We start from the raw sequence: 18,110 nt of genomic DNA on the forward strand, positions 1-18,110 counted from the left end.
AAGGAGAACAGAATAATAAGCAAAGGTACCTGAGTTCCAGAAGGGACAACTTAAGCTAAATGGAAAGAACTTCCCAATAATTGCCATGCACTTTAACCATATTCTGAGGTTCCCTTTTTGAGATGTCAAGAAACTATCCTTTGGCTTATAATGATGTGAATAACCTAAATGAACTGGGGGAGGCTTGGTCCCTGCTTGCTCTTTAATTCCATGACACAGTATTTTTTTTTTTCTATTTGATTTACTTTTCATGCTCTACTCAAAAATGAAGGCAAGCTTTACAAATGCATTCATGGCGAAACAGATGACAACTTCAGTATGGGCCCTATTAGCCACGTCAGTACAAACTCATATACTGAGAAATGAAAGCATTTTGTTAAGTATCACCTGAAGACAGCAGAATAGAAAACAGCGGAAAAGAAAAACGGTCACTGAAAAATTTAGTGCTGAGGAACACACACTGTATTTTTCACTATTTGCCATGTTTACTGAAAAATCAATGGCAGATCTCCTATACTGTGACTGTGATGTGACAAACTCTTATTATAGGTTAACATCGTATTACACCAGTTCATTTGTATAAAACTTTCTGCTGGATTGGCAAATACTAGTATCATTGTCAGATAGGAAACAAAAGCTGGAGTCTTCCAAGGATGAGAGGGAAAGGGCCATCTCTGAGAATGGTGATATTTAATTATTGGTTTTATTTTGTATAAATATTATACTCAACACAAGATTTAAGATTATTTAACAAGATACACCCGATCCAACAAAAGAGAATCAACATTTAAAATAGTTGAAGGAATAGAGTAAAGGAGAAGAATATTAGATAATAAATTGGAATTGCGAGTAGTGTATGCATCAAATGTTGCGAGTTTTTTATTCTTGAGTGAATTGGGCCATGCATGTGGCTCTGACGTTTTGAGCAGCCAACTTAAAGGAGACTCAATCAACTTTATAATTCACAGTGTTTAGTGAGATAAAAAACAAACCAGGTCATTGCTCATGAATATTCTAATTTTTTTTCCCCATTCTAGGCCCAGGGATAAATTTCTCTTGTGGATTCCCAGAGAGAGACGTGGAACATGGGAGACAATATCCCTACAGTACTTTCACAGTGAGCTTACTTATAATTTTCTGCTACATAGCCTGATAGAATTATACCCCAAAGCAACAAACTAATAAATCTTTGGGGAACTAATAAAATGTGCTTGAGGGGTGATGCTTCCTGCTGGAATGGCATAATGAAAAATAGATTTTAAAATATACTAAGGACTGGATGGGCTCTGCATCCTCTTAAAGTTATTTCCAACCTTTCTCTCCCTCTCCCTCTCCCTCTCTCTCTTTCTCTTTCTCTCTGTCTCTCTGCTGCTCTCTCTCTCTCTCTCTCGTTTTTCTTTTTCATTAAGCTTGAGATTTTTTTCTTTTTTTTTTAGTATTTATTTATTTATTTTTGGCTGTGTTGGGTCTTCTGTGCGAGTTGGGTTTCTGTGAGAGGGCTTTCTCTAGTTGCGGCAAGTGGGGGCCACTCTTCATCGCGGTGCGTGGGCCTCTCACCGTCGTGGCCTCTCCTGTTGCGGAGCACAAGCTCCGGACGCGCAGGCTCAGTAGTTGTGGCTCACGGGCCCAGTTGCTCCGCGGCATGTGGGACCTTCCCAGACCAGGGCTCGAACCCGTGTCCCCCACATTGGCAGGCAGATTCTCAACCACTGCACCACCAGGGAAGCCCCACTTGAGATTTTTAAGTACCTGGTCCAGGTAACTGGTTAGCTTGGCTGAGCCACATGCTTCAACTGTGGTGCCGCTGGTACCGGGATTAAATACTCTCATGAAATTAAGGAGCAACAAATACATATACCTGAATAGGCCACTCTGCTTCCCCACAGAGCTGGACCCAGGATGTGCCAGCATTGTTCTCAAGAGGAACAATCTCTTTAAGGATATGGAGAAACATCTTGGCCATGATGTTCAGAGGGAACCAAATTAATTTGACAGCATCAGGTCAGGGAATAAATAAAAACTGATTTATGTTCTCATAAATTTTTCAGTGTGAGTTGACAAAGACAAATCAAATAGAAATAACTTTAATCTCAGAAAGTTGAGTCTGAAAAATGATACACAAACTTATCCAGGAGATGTGGAATTTCAGAGATTAAGAACCAGGGGAATGAAAAGATCAGGGTAAGAAAATGTAGTCAAGCTTCCATCACCATCTACTAGTTCTTCCTTTGTGTACCTAGAACACACACCTGGAATCCTCAGATTTGACTACCTTATCATACCCACCATGGAACTGGAGTCCCATGATGTAATGATTCCATTCCATTTATGTCTTCACAGCAATTAATATCAGTTTTGCTTGTGTATTATAGTAGGCAAGTCAACGTTGGTTGAATGAATTAATATTGCTGTTTTTAAAGCCCTTCTCACATAAATAAAAATCACCTTTCTAGCTTAAGAATAACAAATGTTTTAGTCATAAATTGGTTAACAAATGAGATATATTTGCATTATAAATTTAAGATCTGGGATAAGGAAGGAAGATAAATTGGGGGAATATTTGACTTGAGTAAAAGTTGACAGAAAAAAACCCTAACAACACATTTTCTATCTTTGCTCATCATTTTTTATATACTTGAAAAAAACAAAAAAACAACTATAATCTCTTAGGCTTTTTTATAATATTGGTTCAATATATGCCATCCAGCATTTAATTCTTGTCCAGTGAAGACAAGAACTTTGCATTTTTATGCTGGTCCAGTGTTGTCAGTGCTGAAATGGTTTCCAAGCTGAGAAACCAAGGCTGCAGAGAGTGGAGTTGAGTATTAGGCTCAGTGGGTGACGTCTGGGTCTGGGGCAGAGCTACACTGGGAATTAGGTGCATTTGCCCTGATTCTCAGCCGGTAAATGGGTATCCTCCCGACAGATTCAAAGTGGTTCTGGCTGTGTTTAACTTCTCTCCCTATGGGGGGCTAATCTCATAAAGATTTCAGCCACACAAGCAACAGTGTCTGGGGTGTAATGATTGCTTTGAAGTTTGTTTGCTCGCCAGTGCATTTAACTCCTTTAAATGTTCCAGGAATAGGATTAGATGCCCCAGTGAATTCATTTCATTTACCCCCAGCAGTGGTTTCCTGATGCTAGGAGAGGTTTACATGGTATCAATTTAGAGGCATGCTGCTTTTGAAGATTTTCCTCTTCACCCTCTCAATTTTCTACCTCTCTCAAGGTCTTGCCTAAAAAAATATTAGGGGTCAGGTCTCAGTAGAAAAGGGCATTTTTGTTATGCCTGTAGGGCATGCAAAAGATAATTTTCTGAGTCATCTTCTAAAGTGTTATTAGCTCAATGAGGAGACAGACGAAAATGAGGACAAAATTAAGGCTACTTGAAACCTGTGCAAAGATTAAACATGAACGTTGACCCACTGCACAGTCCCTACCTCTGGATCAATCACGCCTGTTAGAAGTGGAGAATTTGGAACCTGGGTTGTGGCACTAGCTATGCAGCCAGTTTGTTTCAGATCACCTTTTGAGGCTTTCCCCTTAGGAAACATGGTGAACATATATCTCCTTCAAACATAACCCAAACATTGTATTTGAAAATAAATAGATGACTTGTAATGGGCCCTCGATGCCTAGTAGTTCTTTTATGCCAAACTGTGGCACATTGATTCACTATACACGATAACAGATTTAGCCTGTCTATGTGTATGAAAGGAAAAAAGTTCTCTTGAGTTATTGTATCCACTGAAAATGATTTCTGGGATGAGCAGGAATTAATGTGGAGGGTATTTAATATTTTACATGTAGAAAATTTTTATGAACATAAACAAAATCTTCATGGTGTAGGAATATTTCATTTTTGTACATCCAGACTCTCCTAGTAGCTCAATGATTTATTTTAGCTAAAGTAATACTTTGATTTCACAAACATTCTTGGGATATTGTCAGACACTTGTCAGATTTAACTGTGTTTCTGCTCTCCTTAGAGGATTAATGTATTTCTTAGACATTTTGGTTGCTGTTATTTTTTTCTTACAAACAAATTAGAAGCAGCACATGCTTATTTTAGAAAACTTAGGAAAAAAAAGGAAGTTATAAAGAAAAAAAATTATAGATAAATTTCCACACTGTTGATATTACCAGTTAAAATATTGAGATATTTCCTTCTTTTTTTTTTCTGTGTATATTTTTCCATAATTATAATCATTCTATAAATAAGTGCTTTCTTCACATAGGTTATATCATGAGCATTTTCTCATATCATTAAAATTGTTACTCAATGTAATTTTAGTGGCTGAAGAATATTTCATTAAATGAATACACCATAGTTTATTTCAGTATTCCTTTTCTGTTAGACATTTAGAATTTCCCCAACGTCTTGGTATATAGTTTCTCTATAGGTAGAAATAATTCTAATTATTTTATTTAGATGAATTGCTACAGCTGGAATTATTCAGCCAAAAGTTCTGAATATTTTAAGGATTCTGATATATATTGTCAAGTAGTATTTTTAGAAATGCTCTATAAAAGTATGAGAGGTTTAATGTTTTAAAATATGCTTATTAGCTTTAGACTTTTTTCATGTTCATTGCTTATAATCCTGTCATTTGCCTATTTTTCTTGGAGGATGTTTGTGTTATTCTTAGTGATTTTTTAAAAGTTCCTCGTATTGGGGATATTACCTTGCTCTGTATTTGTTACGAATATTTTTCCCCCTCCTAGACTGAGAATTATTATTTTTTGCACCTCCTATCACATTCTTATCTTGGTGCTATAGCCTCTAAATAAACTTCTTTAAATGACCCATTTTAGAACTATATAGATTATTAAAATAAAAACAATTTTGTACTCAGAAATCATGAGTAATTGCTTCAGTATTATGGAGAACCAATCACAACATTGTTAAAGGTGTGATAAAACATTTTCTAAGGGAGCCAGATACATTTCAACTAATTTAGTCTTCACTGGATGATCATGCTTCTTCCATTTTCTCCATACGCCCCTCACTCCCCCATTACAACCTTCTCTCTGTTCTTCCCTGAAGGAGAAAACTTTGCTTCCTTTAAAGTAGAGTGAGCAATCAATTGATCTTCTCTTCCCACTGTCTGGTTAGATTACCTAGGGACCTGCAGCACATCTCGTAGAGTATGGTTTGCTTACCACACACAAAAGGCTCTGCATGCAGAAAATGCTAATATCACTCTGCTTGATCCTATTTTAAAGGACTTGCAGCATATTATACTTAGTGTTACAATGCATAATCAGCCAGGCAATGTGGCTTGATACTCCTTGTTCTGTTCACACGTCTGTTTAGTTCACCAGCAGTGAATTGTTATAATCTCTCACTGCAGTTACTTTATAGTTATTATATACTTAAGGAATATTCTAAGCACTGACCAGTGTTTAATTATTTTTGACCCAGGAGAAGTAGGTAGCGTACTTTTGGCCTTGAGTTAAGAATTTCTCTTACCCCAAGTCAACAGCAGCCAACCCCATAGTCAACATCAGTCCTGACCAATTCGTGACCAAGATATTTTATCCTCACTTGAGAACTGGACTTGGTGTTTTGCTAGGCATTTATGGAGAATTAATAATAGATAGCCTAGAAGATATGCTCAGATATCAGACACTTAGAAATATTTGCTGCCTCTCCTGTGGTTTATTAATTTTGAATTCTTTTAAAATGATTATGTTATGCTCATTTTACACAATTACAGAAGTACTTTAAGTTTATGTTTTAGGGTAAAAAGACTTGTCATGGCATGACCTATGGGAGAGATTATGGAGGTCTTCAACTGTACATGCTGAAGGAACAAACACCACTTAAGCTAGGCTCTGCTTCCTAAACAAGTATTTAATCTCCTCATTAAAGATATATGAAACTAAAAATCAATGAGCTCTGGTGGTTAGGGCTTTTTAGCGGAACTAATGGATACACCTTGTCTAACATTAAAAACTTCATTTGTGGTTTACAGCTGTACACCAGGAGAAAACATGAATCCAAAAACAAGGTCTCTGGCTAGAGTCGTAATTGGGCTGTGAGCTCTGGATAAGCAGACCTCATAAATATATAACATATGGAATAATGTATTGCCAATTCACATTCTCTCCCATTAAATAAATATAGTAAACATTTACTATAAAGCTCAGGGTTAAAGTTGGCAAAATTCTGCTTGAATACATGTCCTGTTGAGCCCCATTAGAAAGACTCCTAGCTGTGTAAATTTAAACTTCTGACATGCTGACATCATGAACTATTTAAACTGAAAAATATTCTGCAAGACTTATTTGGAGATATAAAAAACAGACTTCATTTCACCAGGCAGGTACAAGTAAAATACTGGTATATTTCAAATAAATAATATCCTAGACATTTGGACACATACCTAGAACCTGAAAAGAATCTCGTATAAACTGTTTTATCAATAAAACTATAGTATCTCTAAGAAAATCTTAGGGCATTCATTACCTACTCATTTTGTTGTAGCTTTCAAAATTCTGTTTTTTGTCTACATGTCTAAATAACACAAGAAAATATCATGAACACATAAGATAGATCATAAGCTTTATGAGGCCAGAACCCATGTCCGTCTTTTTCAAAACCTAAATAGGGGGCTCACTGAACTGTAGGCACTCACATTTTAGTTAACTCAATAAATAAAGCACAATGAAGGTAACATAGGAAGCTTGGCTAGATTGTGAATTAATGTAACAGTACGCTTTGGGTCATGAGGATTCAGCAAGGCATACTTGCTCAGAGTCCCAAACTTGAATCGACAAGTCTTTGTTTCATTAATCTTTGTGTAGACCCATCTCTAGACAGTTCAGCCATGCTTTTGTGGCTCTCACTTAGTAAGGAATGACATAGCTAAATGCAAAACTCTACTAAAGTTGTAATCTGACCAAAGGGATTTGCTTTTTATTCTAAGCATACCACCAGGTGGCCAGTAAGAATTATAAAACAAATGTCTCTTGGGAAATGGAGAAGAGTATTCCACACAGCAGTTTAGTCCAGAAGATGTCTCTTTTCTCTGAACACTAAGGAAACTTCTACAACTACAGGTATAGAAAGTGTTAACAGAAGTTTCAGAGGGCATCTTTGAGAAGTCCAAAAGAAAGAATTGAAGTTTTCACAGTTCTAATCTGCACAAGATGTAAAAGGATATAACACAGAATTAGGAAAATGAAGAGTCCACACAATCACAGGACAGACATGTGAACCTCTGCCACACCCGTGAAGGCTTATACCAAAACCTAGAGCAGAGTTCACTCAGCAGTTACCCACCGAAGTTCCCCATCTGTACTTATATCCAGAATCATGTCTTCCTTTTTCTCCTTCAGATAAATAGTTAATAATTTGTCTATGGTTGATTCCATAGTGTAGGTTCAGTCCTTTTAAATGAATCGTTTTGCTGTTTTTACAAAATCCAAACTTTAAAGAACCCCTTTGGCTAAGAGGACTGAGCTGGTGAACCCAAATGATAGCTTCATTTTCTTGCTTTCCTGATGGGGAAATACAGATGAGCACACCCTTACAATACACTCATAATGAGTGCACATAAAACTGCATGTAATGGTGAAATATCATTCAAAATAATTCATTATAGGAAAGCTATTCTGAAGATAACCAACTATCTGGGCACAGATGCCAGACTTCAAAGAGTGACCATAAATGGCTAATAGATCATCAGGTCATTTTTCAATTTCAGTGGGCAAAGTTATACTTAGTCACAAAGAGTCATAATTGGATGTTGACTCAGCCTGAGAGGAGTTTTGTAGCTCAAAATAAGGGGCAAGGAAACAGGTGAGGTCTGGCTCACTAGAAATTTCTAGGAATTGAGAAGAGCTCTACTTTGTGATGTACAGCAATTGACCAAACATTTGTAACTGAGAAGCCAAGTTCCTTGTATATTGCTTTCATGTTGTGGAGTCTCAGGAGAACAGAAAGCAGAATCTTTTTGTCAAGAACTTGGCACCCCTACTGAAGAATACCCTATCTTCTCCCAATCTTAATGAATTTTCTCTGCAAGATAACCTTTAGAAAGAGAGTGAAATCTGCTTTTGGCTTCCAGATTAGTGGTTGTATTCTTTTTTTCTTTTTCAATAGATCTTTGTTGGAGTATAATTGCTTCACAATACTGTGTTAGTTTCCGTTGCACAACAAAGCGAATCAGCCATATGCATGCACATGTCCCCATATCCCCTCCCTCTTGAGCCTCCCTCCCATCATCCCTATCCCACCCCTCTATGTCATCGCAAAGCATTGAGCTGATCTCCCTGTGCTATGCTGCTTCTTCCCACCAGCCAATTATTTTACATTCGGTAATATATATATGTCTATGCTACTCTCACTTCACCCCAGCTTCGCCCTCCCACCCCATGTCATCAAGTCCATTCTCTATGTCTACCTCTTTATTCCTGCCCTGCAACCAGGTTCATCAGTGCCATTTTTTTTTTTATTCCATATATATGTGTTAGCATACGGTATTTGTTTTTCTCTTTCTGACTTTCTTCACTCTGTATGACAGACTCTAGGTCCATGCACCTCACTACAAATAACTCAGTTACGCTTCTTTTTATGGCTAATATTCCATTGTATATATGTGCCACATCTTCTTTATCCATTCATCTGTTGATGAACACTTAGGTTACTTCGAGGTCCTGGCTATTGTAAATAGTGCTGCAATGAACAGTGCATGTTTCTTTTTGAATTATGGTTTTCTCAGGGTATATGCCCAGTAGTGGGATTGCTGGGTCATATGGTAGTTCTATTTTTAGTTTTTTAAGGAGCCTCCATACTGTTTTCCATAGTGGTTGTATCAATTTACATTCCCACCAACAGTGTAGGAGGATTCCCTTTTCAGCACACCCTTTCCAACATTTATTGTTTCTAGCTTTTTTGATAATTGCCATTCTGACCAGTGTGAGGTGATACCTCATTGTAGTTTTGATTTGCATTCCTCTAATAATTAGTGATGTTGAATATATTTTCATGTGCCTCTTGGCCATTTGTATGTCTTCCTTGGTGAAATGTCTATTTAGGTCTTCCACACATTTTTAAACTGGATTGTTTGTTTTTTTGATATTGAGCTCCATGAACTGTTTGTATATTTTGGAGATTAATCCTTTGTCTGTTGTTTTATTTGCAAATATTTTCTCCCATTCTGAGGGTTGTCTTTTTGTGTTGTTTATGGTTTCCTTTGCTGTGCAAAAACTTTTAAGTTTAATTAAGTCCCATTTGTTTAGTTTTGTTTTTATTTCTGTTACTCTAGGCAGTGGGTCAAAAAAGATCTTGCTATGGTTTATGTCAAAGAGTGTTTTTCCTATGTTTTCCTCTAAAAGTTTTATACCGTCTGGTCTTACATTTAAGTCTTTAATCCACTTGGAGTTTATTTTTGTGTATGGTGTTAGGTAGTGTTCTAATTTCATTCTTTTACATGTAGCTGTCCAGTTTTCCCAGCACCACTTATTGAAGAGGCTGTCTTTTCTCCATTGTATGTTCTTGCCCCCTTTGTCATAAAATTGGCGTCCATAAGGGCGTGGGTTTATCTCTGGGAATTCTATCTTGTACCTTTGATCTATATTTCTGTTTTTGTACCAGTAGCATACTGTCTTGATTACTGTAGCTTTGTGGTATAGTTTGAAGTTGGGGAGCATGATTCCTCCAACTCCGTTTTTCTTTCTTATGATTGCTTTGACTATTCGGGGTCTTTTGTGTTTCCATACGAATTGTAAAATTTTTTGTTCTAATTCTGTGAAGAATGCCATTGGTAATTTGCTAGGGATTACATTGAATTTGTAGATTGCTTTGTGTCATTTTCACAATATTGATTTTTCCAATCCAAGAATGTGGTATATTTCTCCATCTGTTTATGTCATCTTTGATTTCTTTCATCAGTGTTTTATAGTTTTCTGAGTACAAGTCTTTTGCCTCCTTAGGCAGGTTTATTCCTAGGTATTTTATTCTTTTTGTTGCAGTGGTAAATGGGAATGTTTCCTTAATTTCTCTTTCTGATTTTTCATTGTTAGTGTATAAGAATGCAAGAGGTTTCTGTGCATCAATTTTGTATCCTGCAACCTTACCAAATTCATTGATTAGTTCTAGTAGTTTTCTGGTGGCATCTTTAGGATTTTCTATGTATAGTATCATGTCATTGGCAAATAGTGACAGTTTTACTCCTTCTTTTCCAATTTGTATTCCTTTTATTTCTTTTTCTCCTCTGATTGCTGTGGCTAGGACTTCCAATGATATGTTGAATATAGTGGCAAGAGTGGACATCCTTGTCTTGTTCCTGATCCTAGTGGAAATGATTTCAGTTTTTCACCATCGAGTATGATGCTTGCTGTGGGTTTGTCATATATGGCCTTTATTATGTCGAGGTAGGTTCCCTCTATGCCCATTTTCTGGAGAGGTTTTATCGTAAATCAGTGTTGAACTTTGTCAAAAGCTTTTTCTGCATCTACTGAGATGATCATATGGTTTTTATTCCTTAATTTGTTAATGTGATGTATCACATTGATTGATTTGCATATACTGAAGAATCCTTGCATCCCTGGGATAAATCCCACTTGATCATGGTGTATGATCCTTTTAATGTGCTGTTGGATTCTGTTTGCTAATATTTTGTTGAGGATTTTTGCATTTGTGTTCATCAGTGATATTGGTCTATAATTTTTTTGTCTGTGTGATATCTTTTTCTGGTTTTGGTATCAGGGTGATGGTGGCTTCGTAGAATGAATTTGGAAGTGTTTCTCTCTCTGCAATTTTTGGGAAGAGTTTGAGAAGGATGGGTGTTAGCTCTTCTCTAAATGTTTGATAGAATTCACCTGTGAAGCCAACTGGTCCCAGACTTTTGTTTGTTGGAAGATTTTAAATTATGGTTTCAATTTCATTACTTGTGATAGGTCTGTTTATATTTTCTAATTCTTCCTGGTTCAGTCTTGGAAAATTGTACCTTTCCAAGAATATGTCCATTCTTTGTGGTTGTCCATTTTATTGACATATAGTTGTTTGTAGTAGTCTCTTATAATCCTTTGTGTTTCTGCAGTGTCAGTTGTGATTTCTCCTTTTTCATTTCTAATTTTATTGATTTGCGTCCTCTCCCTTTTTTTCTTGATGAGTCTGGCTAAGGGTTTATCAGTTTTGTTCATCTTCTCAAGGAACCAGCTTTTAGTTTTATTGATCTTTGCTATTGTTTTCTTCATTTCTATTTCATTTATTTCTGCTCTGATCTTTATGATTTCTTTCCTTCTACTGACTTTGGGTTTTCTTTGTTCTTCTTTCTCTAGTTGTTTTAGGTGTGAGGTTACATTGTTTATTTGAGATTTTTCTTGTTACTTGAGGTGAGATTGAATTGCTATAAACTTCCCTCTTAGAACTGCTTTTGCTGCATGCCATAGGTTTTGGGTCGTGTTTTCGTTGTCATCTGTTTCTATGTATTTTTCAATTTCTTCTTTGATTTCTTCAGTGATCTCTTGGTTATTTAGTAGTGCACTGTTTAGCCTCCATGTATTTGTGTTTTTTACAGTTTTTTTCCTGTAACTGATTTCCAATCTCATAGCGGTGTGGTCAGAAAAGATGCTTGGTATGATTTCAATTTTCTTAAATTTTCTGAGGCTTGATTTGTGACCCAAGATGTGATCTATCCTGGAGAATGTTCCATGTGCACTTGAGAAGAAAATGTATTCTGCCACTTTTGGGTGGAATGTTCTATACATATCAATTAGATCTATCTGGTCTATTGTGTCATTTAAAGCTTGTGTTTCCTTATTTATTTTCTGTTTGGATGATCTGTCCATTGGTGTAAATGGGGTGTTAAAGTCCCCTACTATTATTGTGTTACGGTTGATTTCTCCTTTCATGGTTTGTTAGCATTTGCCTTATGTATTGGGGTTCTCCTATGTTGGGTGCATAAACATTTATAATTGTTATATTTTCTTCTTGGATTGATCCTTTGATCATTATGTAGTGTCCCTCCTTATCTCTTTTAACAGTCGTTATTTTAAAGTCTATTTTGTCTGATATGAGTATTGCTACTCAAGCTTTCTTTTGATTTCCATTTGCATAGCATATCTTTTTCCATTCCTTCACTTTCAGTTTGTGTCTGGCCTGCACTTCTCCTCCTCCCTTGGTCCCCCTGTGCCTTACCGGTTCACTTTGGGGTTCTTCACATCTCCTTGGGGTAAGAGTCCCCCACCAGCGGCCGGCAGGCACCCTAATTGTGGGGAGATGCTAACTCCGCATCTTCCCACACTGCCATCTTCAGTGGTTATATTCTTTTAATGAGTTTATGTGATTTTACACTGGTATTTTTAAATCATTATGCTTACTAATGACTGTTCCTGTTTTATGTATTATAACCTATTCAACTCCATGAATTTTATTTTGGTAATTCACCCTGAAGCAGTTCAAAGCCAAATATATAAACCAAATGTATAAAGTAAATATTATGATTGTGAGGGCATGCTTTTTGCTACTAAGAGAAGACACTGTTGAGTATGGTAAATGATAGCCAAATGGGGTAGAAAGAGAAAACAATTATCTATTTTTAGGAGAGGAGTCATGAAGAGTAGTGGAAATAGAAACTGCTTACCAAGAGGTATTGAAAGGAAAATAAAAGTAGCTTTTAAATTACTCAGAGCCTATAAACAGTGAGTTTATTGTAAAAATGCATACAGTTGTCTCCTCCTTTCTAATTCCACTTCAGCGGGACTCCTTGCTCTTCTTTGAGCCTTTGCATTTGTCAAATTCTCTACACTGATATCTGCATTTTGTTCTCAGCTCAGGTGTCACCTTATGAGGGGGCCTTTCCTGATGGCCTAATGTGAAGTAGTAAGAATCCTTCCTACTCTGTGCCTACACCCTGCTTCCTGCTTTACTTCTCCATATAGCACTTACCTGTCAAATGTATATCTATGTGTATATATGTATACACACACATATATATGTGAGTATAGGTATATATGTGTGTAAATATATACAACTCATATTGTAAATAATATATATATATATATTTGTAGTGCTTGTCATCTCTTATTATAAGTTTTGTGAGAAAAAGAACTTCAATTTTTGCTGTTGTTATCTTTTTGGTGTGTAAATTTTGCTTGGTACATGGCAGGTGCTCAAAACATTTTGTTGAATGAATGAAATTATGGACAGCTGGCCATGAAGAGTTCTTAAATAACATCTTTTTGTTTAGGAAATAAATGTACATTTTATAATTCATTCACAATAAACTAAGTCCCTGTCTACTCATATGCTTTGTTGATGCTTTAACATGCAACCTTCAACAGTAATAATTCATGTCATGTAAAATAAAGTGTATGTGCTAATAATAACTTGAAGTTTTTTTGCATTAGTAAAAATAGGTATTTTTCTTCTGGAAAAAAAAGGGGATCACAACATTAATATTATTATTTAAAGATAAACAGGGAATGGAAACCTCTGAAAACTGAATAATGTTAAAAAGTCATATGCCTCTTCATCAGAATGTAATTATTATTAATTAATTTTTATAAGAGAACTATATATATTATAAAAAATTTAGAAAATATTGGAAAACACTAAGAAGAAAATGTAAATTGAATTTTATTTCATCATCAGAGGTGACTAATGTTAATTTGATATATAACTTGTATGTTTTGGGTGAGATTTAAAAAGAATTGGTATTATATTTTATGAGTATTTTGAAACCTACTTCTTTTTTCCACTTAATAATGTATCAAAATATATTCTCATATTATAATTAAATGTTACTCTACCTGACATTTTAATAGCTTAATAGTATTTCACTTTGTGAATGAAAATTATTAATTTAGTTAATCCCCTATCATTGGATATTTACATTGTTTATGATTTTTTACTATTACAAACAATAATGCAGTTTATATCCATTTAGTGAATTTTTTATACCTACCCATAATTATCTTCTTGGGATGAATTTTTGTAAGTGGAAATTCTAGATCACAGGAAGTATACATTTTTACTCATTTTCTGCTTATCTCCAAATTATTATCCAGAAAGATTACAGCAAATTATTCTTCCTACATCCATATACAAGAGTGTAAGTATATTAATTTTATAAAATAAGAAGGTGAAATGTTGGTATTTTGACAGCTAATATCAAAGTTTATTTTAAAATAAAACTGTTTTTGTTTGCAAACAACTTTAACACCTACTTTCTTTTTGTATAAATATTAATACATGTTTTATTTTTATATTTATATATATTTTTAAATACACATGGTAGAAGATAAGCTTTCTGAGGGCTTAGAAGTCAATGAGGCAAGGGGAGAAAAAAATTTCGTCCTGAGTTGTGTAAGGTGGTGAGAGTCCTGGACTAGGTGGATGTAGTAAAACCCCATGGAAGTCGGGAGTTTCAATGGTACAGGAATATTACATGAGTACTATTATTATTTAAAAAACAAACAAAAATATTACTATTTAAGTTGTTTGCATTGTTGTTATAGAAAGCCATCTTATGTAAAGTTAACTTTACTCTCCTTGTGAAAAATTTGCGTTCATGGATATTTTTAGTAGAAGTTGAAGGGAGGTTGAGTATTATTTGGGGGTCTCTATGGGGGAGCATTTGAGTTAATAAACAAGGAGACAGGAGCCCAGGGAAGAAGGCGTCATGAAAATCAAGTCCTCAGGAATGTTCTGAAATCTTGGCAAGGAGTTTATGTTTTCCATTTCACTGGGAGAGTGGAGAGATAGCAGTGATTAAGTCAAGTTCATTAATTTCCTAGAGGCATGGAGGCTTCCATCTGACATCTGGCTTATATATTAGTAAATTTTAGATATCATTTTTAAAGATCTTTTAACATGAATGTTGAAGTTGTCAAAGGAGACAATATTCAAAGTCAGCTCTGTTATTTTGCCATTAGATCAAGAACAGTGAGGAGAACAGGACCTTTTAATTCATATTTCCTACTGTTTATGATGAGACAGTTAAAAGTATACAGAGACAGTAGAGACCGATTAGCATGAAAAAGCTTATGCGTGGGTAGGGTTGCCAGATTGAGCAAATAAAAATATTGCATATTTATACCAAAAAATTGTTAATTGTTTCCCTGAAATTCTAATTTAACTGGTGTCCTGTATTTTATCTGGCAACTTTAAGTTTGGGTTTCTTGCAAGGATAAGGTGACCCTCCAAAAGATGCATGAAATGATAACAGTTTGAATTCCATTAAAAAATTACAGAGCATCCCATATCAAAATAGTGGATCCAAAGACTTGCAGATGACAGTTCTGTGAGATTAGGGCTCAGGTAGCAGTTGTCTTTACTGACTAGTTATTTCATGAGCCAATCAAACTTGACGTAATTCCTGAAGGGGGATCATAACTCTCTTTATTTGGCTCGTAGCTAGTTCAGTTCAGATGTCCAAGACCCTGAGACCAAGGGACATATCTACTTAAAATGTAAACCTACAAGACTTTGCTTGTACTGATTTCTTAAAATATAAAATGCTAAACACACGTTGGCTCACTGCATTTGTCTGTCTTAAGAACAGGAGAGATGAAAACCTCAGAAATTTCTCTTATATGATTGATATCAGTACCCAAGAAAATCACCTCCCTGGTTTTGCTCAGTGTTTAAGTCTTTTGCCCTCTCTAATATTGAAGAAAATTACTGACATTATTTATCATTATTATTTAAAGTGAGTTGTTTTGATATGCCAAGGGCAAAACACAACTTTATCAAAATATAATCTATTAATCTCTATTTCTGTTATTTTAATATGGTATGTACTAGAAACTGAGTGCCTTGTATTGATTTTGGAGTTATAAAGACATGGGCTTGAGATCCTAGTTTGCCTTTTCACTTACTAAAAACCCAACAATTCCACACCAGACATATAACCAAGAAAAACGCATGTCTGTGTTTCAAAAAACATATATAAGAATATTTATAGCAACTATAGGAATGTTCTTTGCAATACCATATACTTTAGTAGTAGACAAAAGCTAGAAACTGTTAAAATGTCATTCAGGAATATTGAAAATATGTCAACAAAAATAAACAAACTAGAGTTATACACAACAACATGGATGAATCTCACAAAGACAATATTGAATGAAAATCTAGGTACAAAAGAAGATATACTGTATAATTCCATTTAAATAAAATTTTAAAAACAGGGAAAAATAAACTATAGGGTTTAGGGATGCATACTTAGGCATAAGGTTACCAAAAAAAACCCCCTTACCATAAAAATCAGCATAACGGCTATGAAAAGGAAGGAGTAGTGATTGGGAAGGGAAATGAGGGGGCATGTGTGGGGCACAGGCAACATACTAATTCTTGATGTAGCACACAGGTGTTCGGTTTATGAAAAATCATTGAACTTTACATCTTTGCATGGACTTTTTGTATGTATGTTATATTTCACAACGAAAAGGTTAAAAAAATTAGAACAAAACCAAACTTCAGCCTGCTGTGAATAAAATGATAGGCTCTTTTAATTTTTGGAGCATAATTAATGGCATTGTCTCACATTCTGCTCATGACTATAAAAGTTGCTTTGGTTGGCTTTCTAGAATTAAAGAAATAATAGGGGCTTCCCTGGTGGCGCAGTGGTTGAGAGTCTGCCTGCCAATGCAGGGGACACAGGTTCGAGCCCTGGTCTGGGAGGATCCCACATGCCGCGGAGCAACTAGGCCCGTGAGCCACAATTGCTGAGCCTGCGCGTCTGGAGCCTGCGCTCCGTAACAAGAGGCCACGATAGTGAGAGGCCCGCGCACCGCGATGAAGAGCGGCCCCCACTTGCCGCAACTGGAGAAAGCCCTCGCACAGAAACGAAGACCCAACACAGCCATAAATAAATAATTAATTAATTAATTAATTAAAAAAAAAAAAGAAATAATATATTCAGTCACAAAAACAACAATTTTTAGCAGGATATCTACTAGTTTTTACATAAAAATAAGGAAATAGCAGTATCACTGAAAAATATTATTAATTACATTCATATTTGATTTTAAAGCATCTCCTCAGGATTCTTTCTCCTTGGGATTATTCCAGGATAATAAAACTGAATATCTTGCACAGAGCTATTATTTAGCAATTGAGTTTTATAAAGGCACCCCAATCTAGATTGTTATTTAATATTGTTAGCAGTATATATGCCTATATTCTGTCAAAAAAAATGTATTACATGGTTTCTAACAGTAAGCTACTAATTTTAGCAGATGTGCTTATAACCTTGAAATCATAAATCCTGTTCTCTCTGATAAGGATAACAGATGAAAAGCCTACCCAAATCAATGAACTGGGTTCAAACCCTACATTTGTAAAAGCTTGTGTGAACATGTATACATTTAAGTTGTTTTCCTTCCTCCAGTCCTTTTGCAGGGAAGTACCACCCACAGATTGGCTCAGGCCTTTAGCACAAACTGCATTGCAGAGATAGTGGTAGAGCCCCATCCCAACACTTGGCCTGAGTGGAGGGCGGGAGGAGAGGAACCAAATCCAGGCTGTTGCCAAAAAGAGGAAATAGGTACCAGAGAGTCAAAGAAACATGCTCACTACATTTTTAGGAATCAGCCTTCCCTTTGCTTTGATATACATACTTTAGAATGACAAAAGCCACAGTCTCCTCTAGGTTGGAATACTCTGCTTTCAAATTATTTATGTATAAGTATATTTATGAACATCATCTCCTTGTTCTGTAAACAGCCGTGAGGGCTGAGGTGGTGTGATTAACCCCACTTGTACTGAAATCTGAGCTTTCACAAAGGAGGGCTTGATAAAGCAGTGGCTACCCTGAGACTAGTGCCACTGACTCAGCCAGCTGGGCCAGCTCCACATGCACAAGGGAATGAGTAAGTCCTGAATCCTTATTCCCATTTAGATCAATGTGAATGGGTGGTGGACTACACATTTGGTCCCAGACTGGCCAGATGAGACAGCACGGTTACCATGGATTTCTACACACAATTTTTTCTTGAATTCTTAGCCTGGCTGTATCATGTTTGAGAGGTAAGAGTGACATTACAAAGGTCAAGAAGGCACTCTACTTCCAGTACATTAGACAACAAGGACACAAAGTTCCTTTTACCAGCTTTCATTGATGCATGAAGAAACTCATTATTGGGCCATTTGT

At 35.9% G+C, this 18,110-nt stretch overlaps 1 long non-coding RNA gene across 1 annotated transcript in view; it reads left to right on the top strand.

The window, feature by feature from the left end:
• Nucleotides 1-1,068: 1,068 nt before the first annotated feature.
• Nucleotides 1,069-18,110, top strand: part of LOC132360516 (uncharacterized) — a 123,739-nt gene continuing 106,697 nt past the window's right edge. The window contains exon 1 of the long non-coding RNA XR_009501118.1: nucleotides 1,069-1,117. This is a non-coding gene — a long non-coding RNA (uncharacterized LOC132360516). The remainder of the gene's footprint in view (nucleotides 1,118-18,110) is intronic.

The sequence above is a fragment of the Balaenoptera ricei genome, chromosome 2, assembly GCF_028023285.1.
Source record: "Balaenoptera ricei isolate mBalRic1 chromosome 2, mBalRic1.hap2, whole genome shotgun sequence".
Classification (NCBI taxonomy): Eukaryota; Metazoa; Chordata; class Mammalia; order Artiodactyla; family Balaenopteridae; genus Balaenoptera; species Balaenoptera ricei.